Genomic DNA, 8,973 nt, shown 5'->3' with positions numbered 1-8,973 from the left:
GACACAGCACTCAAGCTGTGGCCTCAGTACAGCCAAGTACAGTGGGACAATCTCTACCCTAGTCTTGCTGCCACGCTATTCCATATACAAAGCATGACAACAGAGGTCTTCTTGCCTACCTGGCCATGTGCTGGGCCATATTCAGGCACTGTTGACCAGTACCCCTAGATCCTTATCTGCTTGGCCACTTTCCACTCTGCTCCTAGCCTGTAGTGCTGCAGGAAGTTGTGGTGGCCAAATTGTATGACAAAAATCATGGTCTTGTTGAACCTCGTGCTGTTGGTCTTGGCCCACTGATCCAGCCTAACTCCCTCTAAAGAGCCTTTCCACCCTCCAGGAGATCTATGTTCCCACCCGTCTTGGTGTCATCTACAAATTTACTGAATGTACATTCAATCTCCTCATCAACTGAGATTTTAAACACAACTGCTCCCTAGGGGAAACCATTGATGACCAGACATCTGCTGCATGCAGCATTATACCCACCATCCTCTGGGCCCAGCCTCCAATCAGCTCTTAACCCAGTGAAGATGCACCTGTCTAAGCTGTAGGCTGCAGCTTCTCCAGGAAATGCTGTGGAAGACTGGGTTGAAGGCTTTAATGAAGTCCAGACAGACAAATTCACAGCCTTTTCCCATGCACCAGATGGGTCACTTGGTCATAAAAGGAGGTCAGGTTGGCCAAGAAGGACCTGTCCTTCTAAGCCCAGGCTGGCTGGGCCTGATTCCCTGGTTGTCTTGTATGTGCTTTGTGGTCACTCTTAAGATTATCTGTTCCATAATCTTGCCAGGCACTGAGGTCAGGCTGACAAGCCTGGAGTTTCCCAGAGCCTCTTTTCAGCCTTTCTTGAAGATGGGCATCACATTGGCAGCTACTCTCATCTGGGACTTCCTCTACGAGGCAGAAGTGATGATAAATGATACAGAGCACCTTGGTAAGCTCTTCCACCAGCTTCCTCATCAGCCCCGGATGAATTCCATCTGATCACATAGATTTGTGGGAGTCTAAGTGGCTCAATAGGTCACTATTTCCCCCTGAATTACAGAGGGTCCATTCTGCTCCATGTTCCTATGTACCAGCTCAGGTTTGTGCTGAGGATAAGAGATCTTACTGTTAAAGAATGAGGCAAGGAAGGCGTTAGGAACCTCATCCTTTTCTTCATTGTTGGTGATACTCTTTCCCCCACATCCAATAAAGAATAGAGGTTTTATTTGGTCTTCCTTGTGTTGTTGATATAATTATAAAACTACTTTTTATTATCTTTTAAAAGCAGTGGCCACATTGAGTTCTGACTGAGCTTATGCCTTTCTATTTTTCTTTCTAATGACATCCTTGCATTCTTTCTGAGATCCCTGCCCCTTTTTCTTAAGGTCATACACCATCTTTTTTATTTTGACTTCTTGCAAAATCTCCCCATTTAGACAGGCCTGTCTCCTCCCCACCATCTCATCTGTCAGCAATAGGGACAGGTTGCTCCGACACCTTCAAGATTTCTTCCTGAAAATATGTACAGCCTTTCTGGAAGGTTGGGTTGCAAGAGTGTCTCTGTCCATACACTGAAATGGGAGGAAAAGTAAGAAGAAACAGTTTATGCCATCCCATGCCCACCCTTGGAGGAAGGGGAATCCATGGCACTTGCTATCCCAAAGTTATCACCCTCTGGAAACAATTAGGCTGAAGAGTGACAGTGCATCAGCTCCAGAATAAACCTGAAATCATTGACGGAGTTGCACCAGGGTTGACTTCGCTGCACTACACTAAAGATCCTTTCCTTCTCTGGCTCTAGCTCTCTCAGTGCATTTTCACATTTCCAGGATGTGCCTGACCTCAGCCCCCACAGCAGCACATTTGGTGTGATATCTTTATTAGTTTATTCACGTTCAACATTCCATGTTTAATGAGCATTAGAGAAGGTGAGACATCCTGATGACTTCCAAGCAGGAGTCATTCACCCTACACTGTAGTGTGTGGATATTTCCCAGAGAAGATGACCTACAGGCCTCAGAGCAACATCTCATGTGACTAAATTGGATGCTGTTAGAACAGGCATGGTGATGGATCAAGAGCAGTGACAGGGCAAATGTTCAATTCACGTGGTTTTAGTCACAAATTCCCCCTTTTCACTTCCTAAGGAAAGACAGGGACTTCCAGAAATATTTCTTCAAATTCATTATTGACCACTAAGATGAGGATTCATGTCCACTCTGATCTCCATAGCACAGGCTCTTCACTGGTTGTTCTGAGCTCTGTTTATGGTACATGGAGATAAATGAGCACTGTGACTTCTCTGTTCTTGTTTCAGCTGGGATAGAGGTGCTTTTTTTCCCAAGTGGCTGGTCTACGGCTGTGTTTTGGATTCGGTATTGAGAACAATGTTGATAAGATTATTGCTCCATTGTGCTCACCCCAGGTCAAGGATTTTTCAACATCTTTTGCTCTGCCACCAAGCAGATGCATGAGAAGTGAGGAGGAAGTACAGACAGGACAACTGACCCAAACTGGCCAGAGGAATATTCCAGACCATGGAACATCATGACCTCTATGTAAACTGTGGGAAGCTGGCTGGAAGCGGGCTGATTGATGCTCAAGTACAGGCTGTGCATCAGTCAGTGGTTGGCAAGCAATTACTTTGGGCATCACTTGGGTTTTGCTCCTCTCTCTTTCTCTCTATTTATCTCTTTCTCTTTTCCCTCTCTTCTTTTCAACAATTTTTTTTTTAAATTGCCATTGCTTGTTTTATTTTGTTTCAAGCTCTTCTTATCTCAGCCAACAAGTTTTAGTTTTCCAAGGGGCTGTAGGGCACCAGGGAGTGAGTGAGCAACTGTGAGGTACTTAGTGGCCATCTGGTGTTAAATCACCATCAATTCCCATATCATTCATGAAGCCAAAGGTCTTGGAGTGAGGTGGCCACTCCCAGAACTAGACACTGAACTCAAGGTGTGGCCTCACCTGTGCTAACTACAGGGGAAGAATCACTTCCCTAGTCCTGCTGGCCACACTGTTCCTGATCCAGGTCATGATGCCATTGACCTTTATAGCCACGTGGGCACACTGCTGGTTCATGTTCAATCGGCTGTCAACCAGTACCACCAGGTCCCTTTCTGCCTGGCTGCTGTCCAGCCACACTGTCCCCAGTCTGTGGTGCTGCAGGGGGTTGTTGTGGCAGAAGTGCAGGACATGGCACTTGGTCTTATTGAACCTCATATAGTTTGATTTGGCCCATCTATCCAGCCTGTCCATGTCCCTCTGCTGAGCCCTCCTACCCTCCAGCAGATCAATGCTCCTACACAGCTTGGTGTCATCCATAAATTTGCTAATGGTAGACTCAATCCCCCATCTAGATCATCAATAAAGATATTGAATAGGACTGGGACCAACATTGATCACTGGGGGACACCACAGTGTGGTGGATACAGCACCATCCCCATCACTTTCTGGGTCCATCATGACCCAGTCCTTAACCCAGCAAAGATGCATCTGTCCAAGCTGTGGGCTGCAGCTTTTCCAGGAGAATTCTATGGGAGATGATGTTAAAGGCTTTGCTGAAGTCCAGGTAGATACACCCACAACTTTCCCCACATCCACCAGGCAGGCCACCTCTTAATAAAAGGAGATCAGGTTGGTCAGGCAGGACCTGCCCCTCCTAAACCCATGCTGGCTGGGTCTGATCCCCTAGCCACCCTATAGATACCATATGATGGCACTCAGGGTGATGGCACTGTTCTATAACCTTCCTGCCACTGAGGTCAGGCTCATAGGCGCAGAGTTTCCCACTCTGAGATCCTCTTGAGACAGAGTAGAAATTTTCCAGAGTAGAAATCCATTTTGGATTTAGGTAAATTAAGTCTTGAATTAAGTCTGTAACTTGCAAACATAGCCTTTTGGTCTGATTGCCTGCTCTTGCAAAAAAATCTATGCTCAAAGAAGCTGCTTCAGCCAAAAGACAGAGATAAGAGAGGGGCTCCTTGGGCTTTAAAACAGACGGAGAGGCTGCGGGAGACAGGGCAGGGTGACTCAGGAGTTCTTTCTGTATTTTCGGATAAAAAACTAACTGCAAGGGTAACTAGCTGCAAGTGTAACTAGCTACAAATATAATGTGAAATCAGTAAAATTAATATGTGTCAATATCAACCTATTGTGAAATTCCATGCATATGGATTAATAAGAGAAATAAAAAAAGGATCTGGAGTTCCCAGAGGTATGCATGTCTTTTAAGGGGAGTGATCCCCACATGTGCCCAGTGCTGTAGTAAACATACCGGCTTTACCACTTTTCCAAAGTTGTGGGGTTTTTTTCTTTCCACAAATCACTCCTTCCAGCCCTTCTTGTGGATGGCCATCATATTGGCACCTCCAGTCCTCTGGGGCCAACCTGGTGAGCCAAAACTGATAAATGATGGAGAGTGATTTTGTGAGATCTTCTGCCAGGTCCCTCATCACCCTAGGATGAATCCCATCTGGTCCCATAGACTTGTGAGCATCTAAGTGGCTCAGCAGGTCTCTAACTGCTTCCTCCTAGATTACAGAGGGGCTATTCTGCTCCCCATCCCCATCTACTAGCTCAGGAAGCCAGTTGTCCTGAGGACAATATGTCTTATTTTTGAAAATTGAGCCAAAGAAGGTTTTAAATACCTCAGCCTTTTCATCTTCTCTGGTAACTATATCCCCCCCCCAAGTCCAATAAAGAATGGAGATTTTCCTTGCTCCTCCTTTTGCTAGTAAATTTTTAGATATGCTTTTTATTGTTCTTTACAGAAATGGTCAGATTAAGTTCTAATTGATCTTTAGCCTCTCTAATTTTCTTTCTGCATGACCTAACAACATCCTTAATCACTTCCTGAGTTACCTGCCCCTCTTTTTAAAGAAAATAAGCCTTTTTTTTCCTCAGTTCCTTTAAAATCTCTCTGTCCATTCAAGCCAGATATCTTCTACACTTGCTCATCTTTCAGCACATAGGGACAGGTTGCTCCTGTGCCTTCAAGATTTCTTTCTTCAAGTATGTTCATCTTTTTCCCAAGGTGCTCTCCAAATCAGTCTCTTCAATAGGCTGAAGTCCACTCTCAGGAAGTCCAGAGTGGAAGCTTTGTTGATGCCCCTCATTGTTTCACAGAATATTGAGAATTCTATTATTTCATGATCACTGTACCCCCGACACAGCAGGTCAAGTGTAGTCCCTCCCCTGGTAGGCTCACTCACCAGCTGTGACAAGAAGTTCTCCTCCAGACACTCTAAGAACCTCCTGGACTGCCACTTCTCTGCTGTGTTAAGTTCCAGCAGACATCTTGCAGGTTAAATGTCCCACAAGAACCAAGCACTGGTGATCCTGAAACACCCTCCAGCTGCTTGTAGAATAATACATCCCCCTCTTCATCCTGGCTGGGTGATCTGTAACACACTCCCACCAGGCTGTTGTCCTTCCCCCTGATTCTTGCCCATAGGCACTCGACCTTATCGTTAATTAGTTAATCTTAAAATCCATGGTGTCAAGAGCCTCCCTAATACACAGAGCCACCCCTCCACCTCTTCACCGCCTGTCTCTTTTGAAGAGCTTGTAGCCATCTATTGCAGTCATGACAGTCATCTCATCACGTTTCCATGATGGAGACTGCATCATAGCTTTCCTCCTGTACAGTGGCTTCCAGCTCCTCTTGTTTGTTATCCATGCTGCATGCACTAGTGTACCTGCACTTACTCTGCCTCACCACCCTTGGGCTTCTTTCTGGAGAGCCTGGTTTCATCCCCCTACCCCTTCAAACCTAGTTTTAAGCCCTCTCAAGCAGCCCTGCCATGGGAACATAGGTGTAAAAAGCTCAACACAACAAGAAACACACAAAGGAAGAATTTCTCCATCCCTCTAAGCTTCCTGTTTAGCCCTGCTAAACAGACACACGGGGACAGAGAGTAACTAACAGCAAGAATCAGAGCTACAGCAGAAGGGCGGAAAATGGAGTGAGTTTGACTCTGTAACACCTGTCAGATACCCAAAGATCCCTGAACACTGTGGAATTATGAGATTAATTAATTAGACAATGCCATGATGACCTGAGGTTTGCTGCTTATAAATTCGTAAGCTCAATCAATCAATCAATCAATCAAGGTACTAATTGGGAAATTTTAAGCTTAAAAATGTTTCTGTATGAGCAACTCACCTGTGGGTGCTCTGGGAGTTGTCATCATCCTGAGTTACTGTAAAATCAAGGCAGTTTCACACTGTTTCAACTTCCAACAGGAAAGAGTTCTGAGTGGTCATACTTGGAACCAGCCTCACTTACTGAGAAGGAAGTTCCAGCATTATAATTAGTCCTACTTTGCCTCAAGGTCCTGCCTTAAGGGGGTACCCTGGGCCCAACTGTCCTTTCCAGAGGGGGAATTCTCTCCTGCTCTGCTGCCTCTCCCGGACAGTAGCAGAACAGTCCTTGGGAAACAAACATCAGACTCAGAAGGCCAGTCCAGATCTCAGCTTTCCCCCCAAATGACCATTCCCTATAACTTTTAGTTCCTCTCTGAGCCCTTTTGAGAACAGCTGTGCTGTTGATGCCCTCAGTTCTTGTCACCTGCACCTGAGGAGACCTGGGGGATGGGAAGAGCTTGTGTGCACAACTGGGATGAAGGGAAAAGACCAGTTCCTTTCCACCCCAACAGCAGCACCATATTCACCACTTGCTCGGGAGAGAAAGAAATAACAGAGATCTGCTTACCTGCCTTAGTCAGCAAAGATGAGCACTGATATCGGACAGGTATTTTTCTTCTTGCCAGAGAAATTTCCAGTGGCAGAAGGGAAGGGAAATGAACAGAAGAATCAGATCCTGAAGTTTAAATGTGGTATCTCTTTGCCTAAAACTCACTTTGCTGCCTGAAGGTCAAATCTTATCTGCTATATGAGAGCTCTGTGTTGGTGACATAGGCAATTAGGTGCAAATAGAGCTTCAATGTCAATGAAAGTTTTAAGATAAGCAGAGATCCAGCTCAACACCACAAAATATGCTGTTTTAGAATTAGAGCTGGATTTTACCTGTTGTCAGGTAAGAATGATTGCCACGTCTCCAATCTATAGAAGAAAAGTGAACTTTGGTCAGCTCCTTAAGGAAGTAACTTTGAAGATTTAAACTGAAAATAAGACTTAAACAGCCAGGGATTAACTTGGGGTGTGACTCTGTTTGAAGATCAAGGATCGTTCTTCTGTAAGACTGATGATTTTGTTGACAGGTTACCTAGGGAATGAAGGTGGGGTTTTCCTGGGACTTCACAGTCACCCTTTAGAGAAATTAACTTGAAATGGGAGCAATTCTGTTTTTCTAGAGGATGACATCTGAAGTACTCTTGGATTCCCACTCAGCTTGCCCCTTAGTGTAACTTCTCACAGCTGTTTCTTCCTTCAAAGTCTGTGCCAGAAGTATTTCTCGTTGCCCTAGAAATTATTTGATATGGTAAAATCCTCTCTAAGTAATTTGATATCCTACTGTGAGCCACCTGCCTCATGACAGAAAGATGTTTTCTGAAGGTTTCCTGGGTTATAGTGAGGCTTTTGATAGTGACCCTAACATCAGCCTTCTGGACAAGCTGCCTGGCTGTGAGACAAGTGGTACCATAAGTGAAGAACTGCCTTATTGCCAGGGCTCCTAGAGTTCTAGAAAACTGTCTTGGTTTGAAAGACAGGTGTCTGTTAAGGAAGATAGGAGCCTCCCTTGGAAGGGGCGTGGCTGCAGCCTCACCTCATGTGCAACCCTAGGCCCCCTATTTAAGAAGAATATGAAGTTATTTAAAGAGTGGCAACACAGCTGATGCAAGGGTTGGAGGACAAGACCTGTCAGAAGCTGCTATGGAAAACTGAAATCCCTTTGTTATGAATACATGTTATAATATTGGCTTTTCACAAATATTAATGGATGCTACATGTATAACATCAAAGTAACTTTGCTATAAAGATATAGGAGTTTTTTGTTATTTCTGTTGTTAACTAAACTTAGACATAGTAGTGAGATGTTAGTGAGATCCTTGTGTTAAAATGCTTGCTTGGTTGGGATAACATTCAATGAACATGTGATGGAGACCCCTGCTACTGCCAATTATCAGCATCCACCATCTGTAGAAAATATGGACCAAAGTCCAAAGTGGAGGTGGTAATAAGAACAGACCAAAACTACAGCCAAAAAATATGCATGCTCTAAAAAGGCAGATCCAAGAAGGAGCCATGATAAGCAGTTCTTGCAACATGTTTGGAGAAAATTTTAAATATTCATAATTCTTTATGAATATGCAATAAGCTGACGCAATAGGAAAGGTATGTAAAGGGCATCTTTACATAAAGACAGAAATAGCAGGTGTGGTCTTGGCAAAATGCCAAGCACACAGCTGTAAATCTTTGCTTTATTGTCTTTGTCTCCTATTATCCCTTATTAAATTTTTAAATTTTTACAGGAGACTAAACCTCCTTTTTCACACCTTCTCCTTAGGTGGCCTTTGCCAAGAATCCACAGAGCATCTGGGAATGTAACAGTGGGGTATTTTGAGCCACTCATTCCCAGTCAGGCTGATTCCAGTTGCTGGGATCCCACATCACTCCAGAAATACAGACATGTTCTGTCCCTCTGTAGCCTGATGGCATTGGGATACCCTGTGCCCCAGTGTCTGCTGGAGCTTTGTACTCTGGTGGGGCTGCTGTGCCAAGCCCTCAGATGCACACACTCCACAAACCCATTTGTGCGTCTCCTCCTCCTGGCTGCATGCAGGGTCTCCCTGGGTCTGATCATAGGATTGTCCGTTTACTTCATGTAAAAACAGTTTAGAATGCCCTTCCATAGGATCAGCAGTAAGATCAGCACTTTCATTCTGTCTGGGAAATAGACAGCTGGAGATTGGAGAAACTGAGTGGAGGAAATGAGAGCAAGCATCTCTTCCGCTGGCTCCCAGCAGCTCGTGGGCTAAATGGCATCTGCCTTTTGTTTAATATGATAATTTAAGTCGCTGACAGATC

Source organism: Melospiza georgiana, chromosome 21, assembly GCF_028018845.1.
Source record: "Melospiza georgiana isolate bMelGeo1 chromosome 21, bMelGeo1.pri, whole genome shotgun sequence".
Lineage (NCBI taxonomy): Eukaryota > Metazoa > Chordata > Aves > Passeriformes > Passerellidae > Melospiza > Melospiza georgiana.
The sequence above is the reverse complement of the archived record's forward strand: the minus strand, read 5'-3'. Positions refer to the sequence as shown.